Genomic DNA, 19,233 nt, shown 5'->3' with positions numbered 1-19,233 from the left:
AGGGACATCTACCAAAAGCCCTTTCATCATTTAGTTTGCAGGTATCTTTATTAGGGGTCCAAGCCCGAGGATGCGTGCACCGCAGTAATCGCAAGGCGATACGCGGTTCACACAGCAGGGCTGTGGAACCCTATTGTTTTCGTAAGGATTCTTTATTGTTTTTCATCATCATCATATTCATCATATTTTTCTTCTCCGCATAAAAGTGGTGCTGCAGCCTAAACCGTACATGGTGGCGACGCGCCATTTTCAGGACTGGTCCGAAAGTCCGCAAAGACCTCAGCCAAAAAAATTGACCCACTTCCACCACTAGGTGGCGCTATACCAGGACAAAACGCGTTTGGCTCTATAACTCCCAAACCGTACATCGGAAATTTAAAAACCTCACATCCACGCGTTCCCTGGATCCTACTGAATCTCGTGATATAGGCCACGCCCATTTCCGCCTAGAGTTTTATGCGTGAAAAATCGCGATTTATCAAAAAACAACTTTTTCTAACTCCTCCCAGACCGTGCAATGGATCTGCACGAAACTTGGCACATAGCATCTCCAGACCCACCTGACAAAAGTTTGCATAAAGATTTTTTATCGGATAAAAATTACGCGTGTTACGCGCAAACAAAGTTTAGTTGGTAGCTATGAAAACATTGCCGTTGCCATATCTCGGCCAAAATAAATGCTATAAAAGCAAAACTTTACGATATTACTTGCTATGACCCCCTGAGGCTCTGTACCAAATTTCATGAACATTGGCCCCTAGGGGGCGCTACAAATAAAAAAAAGTGTTTTTCACGAACGTACTTTGCCATATCTCGGCCAAAATACGTGGTATCAACACCAAACTTGGGGTGATTGTTTGGCATGCCGCACGGAAGCTTCATACGTAATTTGGTAACGATGGGCCATTAGGGGGCGCTATAATCGACGTTTTTTGGTTTTGTGGACAAAGTCAATGCATTTAAATGGGAAATTTGCAATTGCAATATCTCTGCCACAGTAAATGCTATCAAAACCAAACCGGTAATGATTGTTTCGCCCACCGCCCGGACGCTCACTGACAAATTTGGTAGACAGGCCCTTCGGGGGCGCTCTAATCAACATAGAACATTTCCCCGGGTCGCTGGGGACGACTGGCGCGGGGAGGCTTGGACCCCGTTGAAACTGCGTGCAGTTCTAGTTTTGTTTGTCTTCTCACACTAATGTGGCTATCAGCACACAATGATGTTTTTCTTTTCATTAACAAAGAACAGTTACAGAGCCAGTATGTAAACATTCAAAAGTCAATACCAGTAAAAAAACCAACAAAATAAAATAAATGATTTACAGTAAAAAAGAAAAGTGTAGTGTGAATAAAGTCAGATGTATCACCGGTACATAGGGCAGAGTTACCTCCTGTATACAACTCCTGATGGTTTATTTGAACATTTATTTTTGGTAATGTCAATTCCCCCGAGGAATGAACCACTACATTACTGACCCTCTAAGAAGGAATGTACCACTACATTACTGACCCTCTAAGAAGGAATGTACCACTACATTACTGACCCTCTAAGAAGGAATATACCACTACATTACTGACCCTCTAAGAAGGAATATACCATTACATGTAATAATTGTGTTCTGCAGCTCAGAGAGTGACGGTTCTGTCGGTTTGGCCGGGACGTGTTTTCTCCGTGACCTCTTGTCTTCTCAGGGTGGTGTCTCACAGGTGTAGCAGGAGAGGAACTGCAGTCTTCACCATGTCCCGCTTTCACAAGCATACGAGTGAATTTCGCTTATGTTCTGTTTTTCTTTATTAATTACAACCTCCATATCTTCCAGTCGCGGGAGTTCATCTTTCTCCATGTTGTCCATCGCTAGCATGTGCTAACGTTAGCTTTAGCTTACAGCTAGAAACCGATAGCTCCACCTGTCGTAGTTTCAGATCACTGCTTCTTCAAATACAAATATTAACTTCTTTAGGCAATGTAATGTAGTTACATTAATAATGTGTGCAGTAATTCCCACATTATTATTCGCTAGGACGACTTCTCATGTCGCCATCCTGAGTCGACCTCCGGTCTTACAGTCGGGGAAAAGACACTGCAGCCGCCTCGCTCTCGTGAGATTGTTGTTGCCTACGTGTGCACAACGTCAGAGCAAGTCGGACACAATTCAGCATGCAACGGCAGGTGGTGGATTCTAAAACATGGTCAGCTAGATTTCACTCACACCATTAGTTTCCTACGTGTGCACGACGTCAGAGCAAGTCGGGATCAAGTCGGACACAAATGTACCCAGCATGCAACGGCCAGTGGTCGATTCTGCACAGACCTGGCTCATCTCCAACGAGCCCAATATCAGAGGGAGACTCTCAGAAAGAATGAAGCTCCGCTACGTTTCTAACGTCTTGGCTTTTCTGCTTTATTGTTTTCTAGTATTACACAGAGGTTAGTTCTTCTAACCCTTGTATTATCTCTGCATGTTTCACCCTTGGGTCTACCAAAGGAGTCCTCAGCAGACGGCAAGCTGGCCACCGTAGCAGGAAAGGTGGAGGAGGAGGAGGAGGAGGAACAGCCTGCAGCAGCAGTGAAGAAGGAGGAGGAAGAGCTTGTAGCAGCAGTGAAGGAGGAGGAGGAGGAGCAACCTGCAACAGCAGTGAAGGTGGAGGAGGAGGAGCAGCCTGCAACAGTGAAGGTGGAGGAGGAGGAGTATGTGGTGGAGAAGGTTTTGGAGCGCAGAGTGGTGAAGGGAAGAGTAGAGTTTCTGCTGAAATGGAAGGGGTCTCAGAGTAAGTATGAGTCTATAATATTAATACTTGGTGTTCTTGGTCTGATATATAATAATATATTTACATATTGCAAACAAATGTCAGCATTGTATCACGCCCTCAAAGTTGAAGGTTTGGTATTTTGACTCTAAGTTGCAGACCCACAAATAACCTTAGAAATAAAAAGGACTAATAGGAATGATGATTAGAGTGAGAATGGATTGTCTAAAAACAAAGTGTGAGGAGATGTTCTTCTGTCTGCACTCACCTTTCCAGTGAGGAGAACACATGGGAGCCGCAAGACCACCTGGACCTGGACCTTATCACCCAGTACATGCAGAAACACCAGGAGGAGGAGGAGGAGGAGGAGGAGGAGGAGAGAGGAAGGAGGAGGAGGAGGAGGAGGAGGGCAAGAGGAAAGGTGTCAGGGAGGCCTCGGGAGACTCAGAGGAGCGAGGGAGCAAGAGAAGAAGGAGGAGGTGAGTGAAGGAAAGAGGTTACTCCAGACTGAAGACTCCCAGAAATCTAATCTCAATATTAATGAAAGCACAAAGAGGGTTTCACAAATGTCTTTTAGGATTTATATATTATACCATAATTCCTCAAAGAAGAACCGGTAGTCATTAAACTCCGCCCTCTGATAGTGGTCGGGGGGGCAACACGGGCAAAAAGGCCGGGGGGGGGGGGCAACAGGGGCAAATAAAGGCCGGGGGAAATCAGAGTGGATAATCTCCTCAGGGCCTTTCATATGAGGTGCATTCAAGTGCATTGTAATGTACATTTCTACCAATTTAATTTAACATATTCAATATATTCATGCCAAGTTTTAATCAAGAAATGCGTGGATATGCAAAACCTACTTTTCTAAACTCGTCCTGGGTTTACTGACCGATCTGCCTGAAACTCGGCATATAGCATCTTGAGGTTGCTGTTACAAAACGTTACTAAATTAATTTTCTTTGCATAAATTGTAAAATATGATTTTTTTGTAAATAGAGACCCAGACAACCCTTTTGCATATCTCGTTAAAATGAAATCCTATCAACGTGAATCCTGAGATTCTTTTTTTTTCATCCCACTCTGAGACTCTGGACCAAATCTGTACAAACGTACATATTTTTTCAAAGTCTGCTTTATTGTCAATTTCTTCACATGTCAAGACATACAAAGAGATCGAAATTACGTTTCTCTCTATCCCACGGTGGAGACAAGACATATTTTAACAATTAGGTCACAGACAAACAAACATAACATTCAAGTAAACAATATAAAAATAAGAAGGCACATACAATGAAGTAAATAAGAGCAGCAAAATGTGAGTTGAGGATGTGCAATTGTGCATACAGTAGACAGTCAATATAATAGTGCAAAAGTCAGGCCAATAAATGGCTGAGGTAGTTGGGTTTTAGGCAAGTGGCATAATGGTGCAAGTTATGTAAGAGCAGCAGAAGTGTGCTCAGAAGTGTTTTCAGGACAACAACAACAAGTTGCAAAGTGTGCATGTGTACAAGTGGAGTAGTACAAGTGGAGTGGTGCCGGTCAGCTTTTGTGGGTCCAAAGGTTCAGGATGTTATGTAGCTGAGGGTGGAGGGCGGAGAGGGGGGGAGAGAGTTCAGCATCCTAACAGGCGGGTGTATGAAGCTGTTGGTGAGTCTGGTGGTGCGGGAGCGCAGGCTTCTGGACCTCTTCCCAGAGGGCAATTGATCTAACAAATTGTGAGTGGGGGTGACTTGCATCACTCACAATTGTGGTGGCCTTGCGGGTGAGGTGGGAGGTGTAAATGTCCTTCAGGGAGGGGAGTGAAGCACCAATAACCCTTCCAGCTGTGTTCACTATGCGCTGCAGGGCTCTCCTGTTGTATTTAGAGACAGCAACACAGCTGGAGAGGATGCTCTCAGTGGAGCCTCGGTAGAACGTGGTCATGATGGCTGGTGGGGCACTTACTCGCCTGAGTTTCCGCAGGAAGTACAGGCGGCGCTGAGCTCTCTTCACCAGTGATGCAGTGTTGGTGGTCCAGGAGAGGTCTTCACTGATGTGCACCCCCAGGAGTTTGGTGCTGGTCCCTCTCTCCACCACAGCACCGTCGATGGTCAGTGGCAGGTGTTGGATGTGACCTCTCCGGAAGTCAACAACAATCTCCTTAGTCTTGCTGACGTTCAGCAGGAGGTTGTTGTCCCTGCACCACGTGTATATGTTTATATATATATATATATATATATATATATATATATATACACACATGTGTGTGTGTGTCACACTCATCTAAAGCATTATTAGGAACACCTGTTCAATTTCTCATTAATGCAATTATCTAATCAACCAATCACATGGAAGTTGCTTCAATGCATTTAAGGGTGTGGTCCTGGTCCAGACCATCTCCTGACCTGGTCCAGACCATCTCCTGACCTGGTCCAGACCATCTCCTTAACTCCAAACTGAATGTCAGAATGGGCCAGAAAGGGGATTTAAGACATTTGGAGCGTGGCCTGGTTGTTGGTGACAGACGGGCCGGTCTGAGTAGTTCATCATCTGCTCAGTCACTGGGATTTACACCCACAACCATCTCTAGGGTTTACAAAGAATGGTGTGAAAAGGGAAAAACACCCAGCATGCAGCAGTCCTGGGGGGGGGGGGGATGCCTGGTTGATGCTAGACGTCAGAGGAGAATGGGCCGACTGATTTAAGCTGATAGAAGAGCAACTTTGACTGAAATAACCGCTCGTTACAACCGAGGTGCAGCAAAGCCGCAACACGCACAACCTTGAGGGGGGGGGGGGGCTACAACAGCAGAAGACCCCCCGGGTACCCCTCATCTCCACTACAGATAGGAACAAGAGGCCACAATCAGAAAGAACTCACCAAAATTGGACAGTTAAAGACTGGAAAACTGTTTCCTGGTCTGATGAGTCTGGTTTCTGTTGAGACCTTCAGATGGTGGAGTCAGAATGAGAACCTGGATCCATCAGGCCTTGTTACCACTGTGCCGGCTGCTGGTGGTGGTGTAATGGTGTGGGGGATGTTTTTTTGGTACACTTTAGGCCCCTTAGTGCCATTGGGCCTGGTTTAAATGCCCCGGCCTACCTGAGCCTGGTTTCTGACCATGTCCATCCCTTTATGGCCCCATGTCCCGTCCTCTGATGGCTCCTTCAGCAGGATAATGCCCCATGTCACAAAGCTCACGTCATTTCAAATCGGTTTCTTGAACAGGATAATGAGTTCACTTTTGAGTGTTTAGCGATCACTGAGAAAGTGGCTGTAACTACAGTGTACTTTGTCGAATCTGCTTGAAACTTTTCAGGATTCATCAGAGTCCGCTCCTGACGACATCTACACGCAGAAATTCGTTCAAAGTCATAGCGCCCCCTAGTGGCAACAGGAAGTAGGCCTAGAAGACAAGGTGCTTTACTTTAACGAACTCCTCCTAGAGATTTCATCACATCGACTTCAAATTCAGTCTGTGTCGTCTTAAGATGTTGAAGATTAAAAGTTATTAAAATAATTTTTTTTGTTAAACGGTGTAGGCGTGGCATGGCGGCCATTTTGGGTGTTTAGCGATGAAGATGAAATTGCCTGTAACTACAGTGTACGTTGTCGTATCTGCTTGAAATTTCCCACAAACACCAAGAGTCCAGGCCTGAGGACACCTACAGGCCAATGTGGACTTTTGGAGATAGCGCCACCATCTGGCAACAGGAAATATGCCTTATTTGACAAACATCATCCAATTTACATGAAACTTTGAATGTGTGGTCTACATGTGATAATGAGGCGGCCCCTATATTATGACCACGCCCAGTCACTCAGGCCACGCCCCCTTTCATAACATTTGAACCGTTTAACGTAGATACTTATGTGAGGTGTCATTTAACTCAGCAGAGACTTCCTTTTTTATTGGTGATGTTTGATCCGCCCCTTTATGATGCGGCCACGCCCCTTTTCACATATAATGACCTGTATGATGTATGGACTTGTGTGAGGTATCAATGAACTCAGCGGGGAGTTCCCTTTTCATTGGCGACCATTTTCAGCGTGTGAATATGCGTGGTCGCACAGGTTAGCGAGGGCCCTCCATCGCTGCTTGCAGCTTTAATTTTCTTTGGTTCTCAAATGATATTTTTTGTAAATAGAGACCAAGACAAACCTTTTACATATCTCATCCAAATTAAATCCTTTCAATGTGAATCCTGAGATTCTTTTTTTTCATCCCACAATGAGACTCTGGACCAAATCTGTACAAAGGTTCATATACATTGTGTGTGTATATATATATATATATATATATATATATATATATATATATATATATGTATATGAACTGCCAATGTGATCTTTACCATGTTGGAAGTGTTTGATCTAGGGCCAATCCTGGATGACTCAGAACCTTTACATACATCAAAGCTATTTTTTAAACCTCCATGATCACGACATATGCGCCGGTGTTTGTCGGTGGCATCAGTGATCCTCAGCAGTTTTATGTCAGAGCACAGCAGAAAGCTCTGCTGAGCTTCAGAAATGCTTGAGGAAATGTAGCTTGTGTGGACAATACCACGTTACTTGCTCAATAAAAGAGGTAAACCTCTGAAAAGCTGTTTGATTCAGAAACCAGTGAGTACTGAGAAGTAGTTAAACTAGTATCGCTACTGCCCAATACTGCTGGAGATACAAGTTTGATTTAGCAACAACAACAAGCTAAAACAAAAGGTCAACTGGTGCCCCTCATTGCTAATGTCTATCAGGGACAATGGTTCCAAATTACTTTACTGCAGTAGACCTAGTCCAGCAAAATAGAGACAACACAATAACCCCTACAGATACAAGTGCAATGTAAAAATCTGATAATTAAGAAAGGTAATGCATCAGTCAAACTATGTTCCACAGACATTCTTTAAATGTGGATATAGTTTCTAGTTTAAGATAGATCTCTACAGCGGCACCTCACTAACTCACTCTCTGCTTTTCTGTCTAGAAACGGAGAGAAACAGCTGACAGCGGACATCACCGCTGTCCCCACTGTGACAAAACCTTCACATCAAGATATTTTAAGATTCATCAGATAGTTTACAATATAGAGAAGCCTTACAGCTGTGATCAATGTGGGGCAGCTTTCACACAACAGAGCACCCTAAAAAGCCATCAACGCATTCACACTGGAGAGAAACCTTACAGCTGTAAACAATGTGGGAAAACGTTTTCTCAGAGTAGTAGCCTTAAAACTCACCAGCGCATTCACACTGGAGAGAAGCCGTACAGCTGTGATCAATGTGGGAAAGCGTTTTCTTTGAGGGGTAACTTTAAAAAACACCAACTTATTCACACTGGAGAGAAGCCGTACAGCTGTGAACAATGTGGGGAAACGTTTTCTCAGAGTGATAACCTTAAATCTCACCAGCGCATTCACACTGGAGAGAAGCCGTACTGGTGTGAACAATGTGGGGAAGCGTTTTCTCAAAGTGGTAACCTTAAATCTCACCTGCGCATTCACACTGGAGAGAAACCTTACTGGTGTGAACAATGTGGGAAAACCTTTTCTCAGAGTAGTCACCTTAAAAAACACCAGCTCATTCACACTGCCTCGTTGTGAACATGTTCCAGAGCCAAGCTGTTTCCTCCTCCTCATGCCCTAATAGCTGTGTTGTTATATTTTGATCTCCTCTCCACATTGAAGGCTGACCAGCAGTAACTCTATCTTCTGAACAGCATGTATGTTGTCCTGGCTACGACTACATATTACGCTCCCTCCCTTTGAAGGGGGAGTCCTGTCATTCATGTAAATAGTTTTAACCCTCTGCTTTGAACCGTAGTGGACTCAGTTCTGAGATGCAGGCGGCACAGTTGCTTTTCACCGACTGTAAGACCCAGGCGGACCCAGCAGAGCATGCTGGGAAACGCCGGCCTCTCAGCTGATCTAACAGCTGATTGGTTCTGAATTGACTTAACATGATGATGTTTTTATAAACTTTTTATGGATTTTGAATTGGAGGGATTTTAACTGCTATTAGTTTAATTTGAAGGCGTATTCTGTCCAGAACACATGTTGTGTGGCTGATAGTGACGTTTAGAAGTCAGAGAGACTAAATCTGTTCAGATTACAGATCATCTCCAGTCTGTTGTTTATTAAAATCAGCAACAGATCACATGTAGAGCTTTTTGAGAGCTACTCTGTCATAATAAAAACAACTAGAGACTGTGTACCAGCTGATATATGGGTCTGATAACATTTTATTAATTCGGACCACAGTGTTCCAGTCACTTCCTGTCCAGCCTGAAGGCTGCGGAGACATCTGGAAACTTTCCGACTTGGGAGCGGATTCTGTCCCCGTCCCCTGGCTCTCGTCCCCTTTACAGGCGAGGCGCAGCTCGTGTCCAACGAGCCTCATGTGAGCTGTCCCGCTCTGTCCTTTACAACTCAAGGGACAGATGTGCAAACAGTGACTATTGAGTCTTGTAACTGCGAGGTATTTTCCAACTAAATAACACAAATGAGTATAACCTTTATAGTAACCAATAGAAATAATTAGGTACTTTTCAGATGATTATGGAACTGGTTAAGTAGAAGTAAAGAATGTGATGTATTTGGTGTAACAATTATAATGTAATCAACTAAAATATGATTATAACCAGAAGACAGAATGAAGGAGGTTATGATTTTAAATGTGATTATGAATAAGCATGTGATGAAATGTGTGTGTAGAGAATAAGGGAAGTGAGAGGGAGATGTTAGGACACGCCCAGAGCAGGAAGGGAAATGTGTGTGCAGAGCAGAGATGTGTGTATCTGAAAATGTGTGTGTATGTGAGGAAAGTTAGAGATGTGTGTGTTCTAAGAAAGATGTAAAAAGGGAAGACAAAGAGTGAACAGCGTTATTCCTCGGCGGATCTCAGAAGGCAATGGACTGGACCCAGAACAGCACCGGACCACAGGACCTCCAATAAAAGATTGGGATTTGAACAGCAAACAGCTGGAGAACACTTCAGAAATCCTCTTCAGTGGATTTTATGGGACAGACCACAGAGGGTAACCACGACGACCAGTCCAACTGACTTGCCTTGACTTTGACTATAAATATGAGTTGATGTGGACTCTCTCTTCAGCGCATACCCACTTATCGGGTTTCATCTATTCTCTGATTTTGATACTCTCTGCTTTTAGAACAGAAAGGGAAAAGATTATTTCTGTATTCTGTACTTGTTTTTTGATTATTCACTAAATAATAAAACTACCTGAGCTTGTTGTGAGCTAGGAGACCAAAAGACTTGTATTCCTTGATTTTAGTCGTTTAATTTCTCTCTTTCACCCCTCAGCTTTCCGAGGTCAGAAGTTTCCCCCCCGTGAGGCTAGTTAAGACTCCTCTTTAACCACCTGGGCGAGTTGCAGCCCGGCGGGGATCGACATTGACAGTCAGACCTCCTGTTATCTCCCAGTGGGGGGGCATTTCCCCACCAAGCACTTAGCCTCTCTCGGACCGGAGACCAACGAAGGCTAGCGGGCGTCCTTGAGAAGGAGGGGACCTCCGGGGACCCTGGGAGGAACGGTTCCTGACCGTGAGTACTAAAGAAAAATCATTGGTTGTAAAGATCCCCTCGGGCAGTGCTTAAAATATACAGGGTTAGGGTTAGGGGGACAAGAGCCCGTTAGTGGGGGACGTCTGGGGTAAAAATCAGAAAAGGCCTCTTGCCTCGCCTCCGGTTACCCTGATCCGGGAGGGGGCCCTTTAAATTTAGCAAGGGTGTGTGTGTCTCTAGTAAAAAGAAATAAAACTAAATATAATAACTACTAATAATTAATTTTAAAAAGTATTTAAATTAGCGAATCACTGTGTGTGGATAGAAAATCTAGTATTTATACAATCAGGGAAGTATCAAAGTAACTCCTTTTAATAAAGGCCTAACCACCCCCCTGCTGATAGTAACGGGGGTTATTATACGGCAGAAGCGGGCATAGTAGGGACGGGGGGGGTTACTGAGGGGAAGCCATAAAAGGAGTTAGCGCTCAATGAGAATGGTTACTGGACTATAATGTTGAAAAAGAGAAATAAGTACGAAGCTAATGATGACACTCCAGTCCTTCTCTCTCTGAAGTCTCCTCCTCAGAAGGTGGGGGTGTTTGTGGACTATGAGGAGGGTCTGGTCTCCTTTTATCACGTAGATGCTGCAGCTCTTATCTACTCCTTTACTGGCTGCTCCTTCACTGAGAAACTCTTCCCATTCTCCCATACTGGTAATAATGAAGGTGATAAAAACTCTGCCCCTCTGATCATCAGGATGCCGTGTTACAATGGTCCGGTAAATAGTTTGGGCGTCTAGTAGTGTAGAGTATTCTTCCTCTTCCTCTTATCGAAGGGTGTCTACACAGCTCAGTGATTCCCCTCAAACCAACTTATCTCATGGATAAGGTACAGTACCTAACTCATACAGCACCACCTCTCTTCACCTCCTGTTAATAAGCCAGGGAAACCCTGTCTGGGTGTAGGGGCGGGGCCAGACGTTGGTAACATTGGGGACTCAGACGAATCTTAGGGGGGCATGCTCCCCTGGGAGATTTCTGGGAGATTTCTTCCGTTTACAGCAGCTATATGCACCGTTTATAAGCCAGAGAAAACTTGTCACTAAAATCATGTCTGAACATGAGGAAACCAACCTAACAACATAATAACAGATTCCTTGGAGTCAAACTCTTTCTACATGTTGTTACAAGTTCAGACTGTTCCTCTCTCATTATATAATGAACCTGAAAACTGTCCAATCAGAGCGCTGACTGGCAGCCCTACAGGTCCGACCGGGTCCTGTTCTCAGGTCACATGACCTTTCTGGATATCAAGGTGTGGTGATGTGATGGATGTCAGTCAGATGAAGACAGACAGCAGCAGCATCTGTCAGTGTCTGCTGATGAAGGGACGACGTCTCTTTGACCTCATCTGAACGGGACTTTAACAGGTAACATCACACACCTTTGATGGAGAAACTCGCCTATCATTTGGGAGATTTTGGGGCTACATGATCTACTTTAAGATGAGAGCAGTGGTTCATTCTTTCAGCACTATTGTAAGATCTGAAGTAACTCAGTAATTATTCTATAATGTGGGACGTTTTGGCCAAAATGAGCCTTTTTATGTTCAGTTGAGTCCGATTTAATCAGCACCAGGAAACAAGTTAGATTTTAATCTCCGCTGACTTCACTGCTGAGATATGAGGGAGTGTCCCAACGAGAGCTGCTTTGATTGACAGGTGTGTGTCACAACCTTCATCCATCAAAAGTGTAAATCTGTCTTGGTTTTGATTTGTGGACACACGTCCTCAATAACAAGATAATGATACTTATTAATATTAGGGTTATTTAATCCTGAACTATAGACTGAGTAAAACCACATCCAGAGGTTTCTGAAGGGACAAGTTGAAACCTGCAGTTTGTCTCCGTCAGTTACTGGAGCCGGGTAATCCTAATATGGGCAAAGAGGGCGGGACTTGGGTGGAGCTGAAGTGTGATAGGCTGGGACAGTTTAAGGTGTTTTGGTTGGGCGGGACTGCCTCATAAATAACTTCAGTCAAGAATCTGGTAAAATGCCAGCTGGCAAACGGAGGGTTGTCCCAGTCCAGACCAGATGCTCCTCCCATTGAGCCCTCAGGCCTCTCAGATAAGGACTCGGTCTTCTCATTAGACAAGCTTAGTTCTCAGACTTACGAGGGGGGGGGGGGGCTCCACTCCCTCCAATCACACGTGTTAATGTTAAAGTTGTAGTTTGATGATGATGTCATCTTTCTGGTACATTATGGTAGTGTTTGGTGTGGTGCTGCTAGCAAGGCTAAAACAACAAGACAGCCTTTATTTCAGGAACTAACAGCTGGTTGAACAGAAGCTGACAGAACATATGACAGACTTCAGCTCTTCATGTGAGCTTTTCATTCATTAGCATGCTGCTTCAACATTTAGTTTCCATTTCTACACCTTTAACATCGAGGGCTGGGCAACATATCAACTTTTATATCTTTCTATATTTTAATTTAAACAGGATATGGGAAGAGGAAATTCTGTTTATGTTGATGTAGTTTGATGTTGGGACATGACCCATTTGAAGGGGTGTGCTAAAGACTGACATGACACGTCATAATTATGACATGACACCTATCATGAACATGAAGAAGTCTTTTATAATGTTCCTGACTGTTTGTCATTAAAGCTTTAGTGCGTAACTTTTTTATATTAATGAACGTCCGTTACATTTAAGCCATCGCTAAATGGGTTGATCCCAAGACAGTTAAAGGTCCATATTCTGCTCATTTTCAGGGTCATAACTGGATTTAGAGGGTATATCGGAATAGGTTTCCATGGTTTCCTTTTCAAAAAGAGTGAGACATCTCACTAGTTTTATCTCCAGAGTGAGACATCTCATTCTATCCCATCTCTGTTGGGAGTTGCACATGCTCAGTAACTAGTACTGTGCAGCGCTACTAGCTAGAAGCTAACGCTGTTCATGCTCTCAAAGCTAAAACACAGCTACAACACACATGAGTTCACCCTAATCTACATAAGAAACTGTAGAGGACTACTTCCACGTCCCTCGTCTGCAGGTATTCCTCGCTAAGTTGGAAGTGTGTCCTCGTTTAGAAGAAGTCTCCCGGATAATTCTGCCTCGTACTGACCGAAGTTGGAGAAACAGCTGACGTGGTATTAGTTAAAGTGGTTAGCACACACCAGATGTTTGGGCCGAGGGCGTAGACGGCCCTGCCGATTCTGAACAGCTCACCTGGAGACTGAAGACAGAGGACATTCAGAAACCGGATCTCACTCAAAACACCATGGAGGTTTTTTCCCCAAGTCTGTATGTGTGTGGAAGCACCAGAGACAGAAAATAACACCCCAAATGCCAGAAATTGTATTTGATTTTTTTTCAGAATATGGGCACTTTAAGACTCTCACCTCTACAAAACTCTCTCTATTTCTCAGCACAGTGTCAACCGGCGACATTTATGTGCTGAATTGTTGTCATGGGGAAACTACGCACTATATCTTTAAGTCTCATTTGGTAAATTATGAATCTTGATATTAAGTTAATATTGTTTGACATGTTTGTACCCTGTGTTAAATATTAAATATCTTTTTCTGTTTATTGTGTGTAGATATGGCTGCTGCAAACTATCTTCAGTCTGAAGATCAGTTTCTGTGCTCCATCTGTCTGGATGTGTTCACTGATCCTGTCACCACACCATGTGGTCACAACTTCTGCAAGAACTGCATCACTGATCACTGGAATACTAAAGACCAGTACCTGTGTCCGCTGTGTAAAGAGCGTTTTACCAGAAGACCTGGGTCAACACCTTCATCTCTGAGATGGCTGCTCAGTTCAGACAGTCAGCTCAACAGAAAGCCAGCAGCAGCAGCTCAGAGCAACAAGTGTCCAAACCAGGAGAAGTTCCCTGTGACGTCTGCACTGGAACCAAACTGAAGGCCCTGAAGTCCTGCCTGGTGTGTCTGGTCTCCTACTGTGAGACTCACCTGGAGCCTCATCTGACCACGTCAGGTCTGAAAAGACATTAGCTGATCGACCCTGTGGAGAACCTGGAAGGCAGGATGTGTCCAGAGCATGATAAACCTCTGGAGCTGTTCTGTAAGACCGACCAGACATGTGTCTGCATGCTGTGTCCTTATTCAGATCACAGTAGGCATAAGGTTGTTCCTCTGAAAGAAGAATATGAAGGAAAGAAGGCAGAGCTGGGGAGGACAGAGGCTAAAATTCAGCAGATGATCCAGAAGAGACGACTGAAGATTCAGGAGATCAAACACTCAGTGGACCTCAGTGATGAAGAGGCAGACAGAGAGATAGCAGAAGGTGTTCAGGTCTTCACTTATCTGAAGGAGTCTGCTGAGAGAGGCCTGAATGAGCTCATCAACACCATCAAAGAGAAGCAGAAAACAACAGAAAAACAGGCCGAAGCTTTCATCACAGAGCTGGAACAGGAAATCTCTGAGCTGATGAAGAGAAGCACTGAGGTGGAGCAGATGTTACGCTCTGAAGACCACCTCCATCTTCTCCAGAGGGTCCAGTCCCTAAACATCCAACAACCTCCACCCACCAAGGACTGGACAGAGGTCAGGGTCCGTCCACCATCATATGAGGGGACTGTGATGAAAGCTGTGGTTCAGTTGACAGAGACTCTCAATGAAGAGATGAAGACGCTGCTCGTTGAGTCTGAGCTGAAGAGGGTCCAGCGGCATGCAGTGGATGTGACTCTTGATCCTGATACAGTACATCCTCTACTCAACCTGTCTGATGATGGGAAACAAGTGTATACTGGTGATGTGAGGAAGAATCTCCCAGACAACCCAGAGAGATTTTCTTATTTAGGTTGTGTTTTAGGAAAACAGAGTTTCTCTTCAGGCAGATTTTACTTTGAGGTTCAAGTTAAAGGAAAGACTAGATGGACTTTAGGAGTGGCCAGACAGTCAATGATCAGGAAGGGAGACTTTGCAATGAGTCCTCAGAATGGTTTCTGGACGACATGCTTGAGACATGGAAATCAGTACTACGCTTCTGCTGACCCTCAAGTCCTTCTCTCTCTGAAGTCTCCTCCTCAGAAGGTGGGGGTGTTTGTGGACTATGAGGAGGGTCTGGTCTCCTTTTATGACGTAGATGCTGCAGCTCTTATCTACTCCTTTACTGGCTGCTCCTTCACTGAGAAACTCTTCCCATTCTTCCATACTGGTAATAATTCTGGTGGTAGAAACTCTGCCCCTCTGATAATCACTCCGGTCAAGGTAAAAAATAAGAGTTAGAAAAAAGAGTCGATAACTGTATAGGTAGAGTACAATGAAAGAAAATAAAAAGTTAAGCAGAAGTAAAGTGAGATTATGTGAAAAAGTAAGATTAGGTCGAAAACAGGACTGTTTTACAAACCTCCAAATTTAGTTTTTATTTCCCTGACCTAAATATGCGCATTGCACAACAGTTAGGTTGGGGGGGGGTTGTGAGAATACAGTGCCTTCCTTTTTCTTTGGGTCTCATCATGATCTTGTCCATCTCGTCCCTTCCCAAGGGAAAGCTTTGTCTGAAGTAGTCTCTTCATTTCAGATTGTCTCAGTGAAGACATTAAACACAACTCAGTTGATCTATTTATATAGTACCAGCGTATGGTTACATTAAAGGTTACTGTTCTCTCATAATGTTAAGATAACAACATTAATCATACAGTTAACCAGCTAGCACACCATATAAGGTAACGTTAACATTCATCCAAGTGGAACTAGCTAACATTACATTAATATTGGATGGCATCAACGGCCACTGCACTGTTTATATGCAGCGCGACAGCGAGGGAGCTTTTTGTCAGATGTCTGGAGATAAATAGCATTGAAAAGTACATTTCTACTAGTTATATACACTAATTTGTCTGTTAAGTACCTGCTGTAGTGTTGAACGGGGGTTCAGTTGAAAACCCAAGAAACACAAAGCTAAAGCTAAAAATATATGTACTGCTTGAAATATAACTCACAGCAAAATATATGTGTTTGCTTGATGTATAACTCTCACCTAAAATATATGTTTTTTTTATATAAATCACAGTTGAAATATATATACTGCTTAAAGTGTGCCATGTAACCCATTAATTATATTGTTTTGATGAAAGTATGAACTAAATATTAGAAACAGCTAAAACTAAAAACTTATATTCGTTAGGTGTGACCTTTGTCACACTTTTAAGGGTGCTAAGGGTCACTTACTGGAACAGTGGACCTGGTCTGAACTGGTCATCTGCTGTGGCCACCTGTGTGATAACGTAGTGGTGGAATTACCCTGTTTTACAGAAGGGAGGGGGTCTTTAGCCTTGACTTTTAGTATAAATATGAGTTGATGTGGCCACTTTCTTCAGCAAAAGCATATCCACTTATCGGGTTTTATCTAGTCTCTGATTTTGATACTCTTTGCTTTCAGGGCAGAAAGGGAAGGGAATATTTCTGTTTTTTTTGTACTTGTTTTTTGATTATTCACTGAATAATAAAACTACCTGAGCTTGTTGTGAGCTAGGAGACCAAAAGACTTGTATTCCTTGATTTTAGTCATTTAATTTCTCTCTCTCACCCCTCAGCTTTCCGAGGGCAGAAGTTTCCCCCCCGTGAGGGTAGTTAAGACTCCTCTTTAACCCCCTGGGTGAGTTGCAGCCCGGCGGGGATCGACATAGACAGTCAGACCTCCTGTTATCTCCTAGTGGGGGGGCATTTCCCCACCAAGCACTTAGCCTCTCTCGAACCGGAGACCAACGAAGGCTAGCGGGGGTCCTTGAGAAGGAGGGGACCTCCGGTGACCCTGGGAGGACCGGTTCCTGACCGTGAGTACTAAAGAAAAATCATTGGTTGTAAAGATCCCCTCGGGCAGTGCTTAAAATATACAGGGTTAGGGTTAGGGGGGCAAGAGCCCGTTAGTGGGGGACGTCTGGGGTAAAAATCAAAAAAGGCCTCTGGCCTCGCCTCCGGTTTCCCTGATCCGGGCGGAGCCCTTTAAACTTAGCAAGGGTGTGTGTGTCTCTAAGTAAAAAGAACTAAAACTAATTATAACTAAAAGTAATAACTACTAATTCATTTTAAAAAAAAGTGTTAAAATTAGCGAATCACTGTGTGTGGATCGAAAATCTAGCATTTATACAATCAGGGAAGTATCAAAGTAACTCCTTTTAATAAAGGCCTAACCACCCCCCCGCTGATAGTAACGGGGGTTATTATACGGCAGAAGTGGGCATAGTAGGGACGGGGGGGGGTATAAAAGGAGTTAGCCCTCAACCAAACGAGAGCGATACGACGCCTCAGTAACTGTCACACCGTTTGACAGTAGTCACTAGAAAGAAAAGCTGTTTGTTGACACTATACCCAAAAACAATGCTGATGGTCATATACTGGATAGTTACCACGGCAACATCCACTTCACCGCCTACTCAGTCCCCCCCCCCCCCACCCACACAAGATGATCAGACAGAGGAACAAGTCGTATCTTGGTGTTGTACAAGTTTTATTTAGGCAGTTTCATCTCTTTTTGGGGGGGTGGGGGGTGAGGGTGATACAGAGGAGATCCGGACCTCCGTGTCCTTTAATGGTAGATACGGCCATGGTTGAAAGATTCTGTTGCTAAATGCTATTGAAGTATAGTGTAAATATAGAGTACAGTAGGAACATAAAGTACAGCGTGAACATGAGTGGCATCAGTGAATAAATAGATATTGCACATGGAACTGAGTAATTATTGCACATAACTGTCCAAGAATATTGAGATTCAGATGTAGACGTGTGTGTTATTAGTCCAGTTGTGACTCTCTAAGTGTGTAATGCTTGAGGAGGAGTTATACTGGGTGTTTCTCAATGTCAAGGATCCTTCCGTGGTAGGACTCGTCCTTCCAAGGAAGGGTCCTTCAGGAGCAGGTCAGAGTCCTCCTTAGCATTTGGAGAACATGTACAATGGAACAGGCTATCAAGTGCACGTCATTGCGGGCTGGCGTCACTTAATTTTTTTGCTGCATTTCAAAACACTGGATGAAATGGTTGTGGAAGTGTTAACTGTGCTGTTAAATTATGCTGTTGGGATGTAGAAGATGAATCAGCAGCCGTTTCTTAATGTCCCGGAAGGATCCTCCAAAGCCAGGAGGAGGACGCTACATCATCGACGTCCGTCGAAGGACCGTTCCAATTTCGAGGATCCTCCGAATTCCTCCAAGGACGGAGTCCTTCATTCAGAAAATTTCCCATTGACGGAGAAGGATGCATATGTGTATCCTTCGCGGTCCCAAATCACCCACAATCCTATGCGCGAGCCTTTGCCGGCTCGTTTAAAAAAATAAAAAAAAACAGCTGACATAAGCGGGAGTTCGAGCGGCATTGCTGACGGTGAAGTTATAATTTAAATGTAAGTATCTTTAGTGTGTGCCGTACATTTGTTATCACCGTTAATGTTTTACATTAATGTCAAGCTTAACGCTTTAAAGCTTGTACAAATTGCTATAATAATTAGGTAGATACACCCCGAGCTAACGTTAGCTAACTGAACCTGTCAGTTAACATTCGGCTGTTAGCTAGCTAGGTTGCCGTCTTTGTAAAGTTTAATGCACGGTGGCATGTTCATCTCTTTATATGCCGTTATCGTAAATGCGTAACGTTAGCAGAGATTTAGAAAGTTGGTGTTTACTGGTTGTATCTGTAGACGGGAGGTAACACTGCACCGTGTTAACTTCACTAGCCCCGTTCAACGAAGGCTATAACATGTATGAGCACTCCCGTGTAATAACGGTATGTTATAGCATTCATAACGTAACCTAGCTAGACATCTTGTTGTTGTGTTAACTGTCTTTTAACAGGGACTAACGGAGGCGGTCACCAAGGACGGCAAAGCCACGACCAGCAGGGAGACAGAGGCCAAAGAGATGTTGAATACATTATTTGCTATATTAAAGATAGTCTTTCTAACAATAAATGCTTTAAATTAACTGGTTTGTCCGTGTCATTAAGTTCT

The 19,233-nt window shown here is 43.9% G+C and overlaps 1 pseudogene; it reads left to right on the top strand.

The window, feature by feature from the left end:
- The first annotated feature begins 992 nt into the window (after positions 1 to 992).
- On the top strand, positions 993 to 15,533 carry LOC116678260 (zinc finger protein RFP-like; annotated as a pseudogene).
- Positions 15,534 to 19,233: the final 3,700 nt, after the last annotated feature.

Source organism: Etheostoma spectabile, unplaced genomic scaffold, assembly GCF_008692095.1.
Source record: "Etheostoma spectabile isolate EspeVRDwgs_2016 unplaced genomic scaffold, UIUC_Espe_1.0 scaffold00006809, whole genome shotgun sequence".
Taxonomy (NCBI): Eukaryota; Metazoa; Chordata; class Actinopteri; order Perciformes; family Percidae; genus Etheostoma; species Etheostoma spectabile.
Note: the sequence above shows the minus strand (reverse complement) of the source record. Positions and strands in the feature narration are given on the sequence as shown.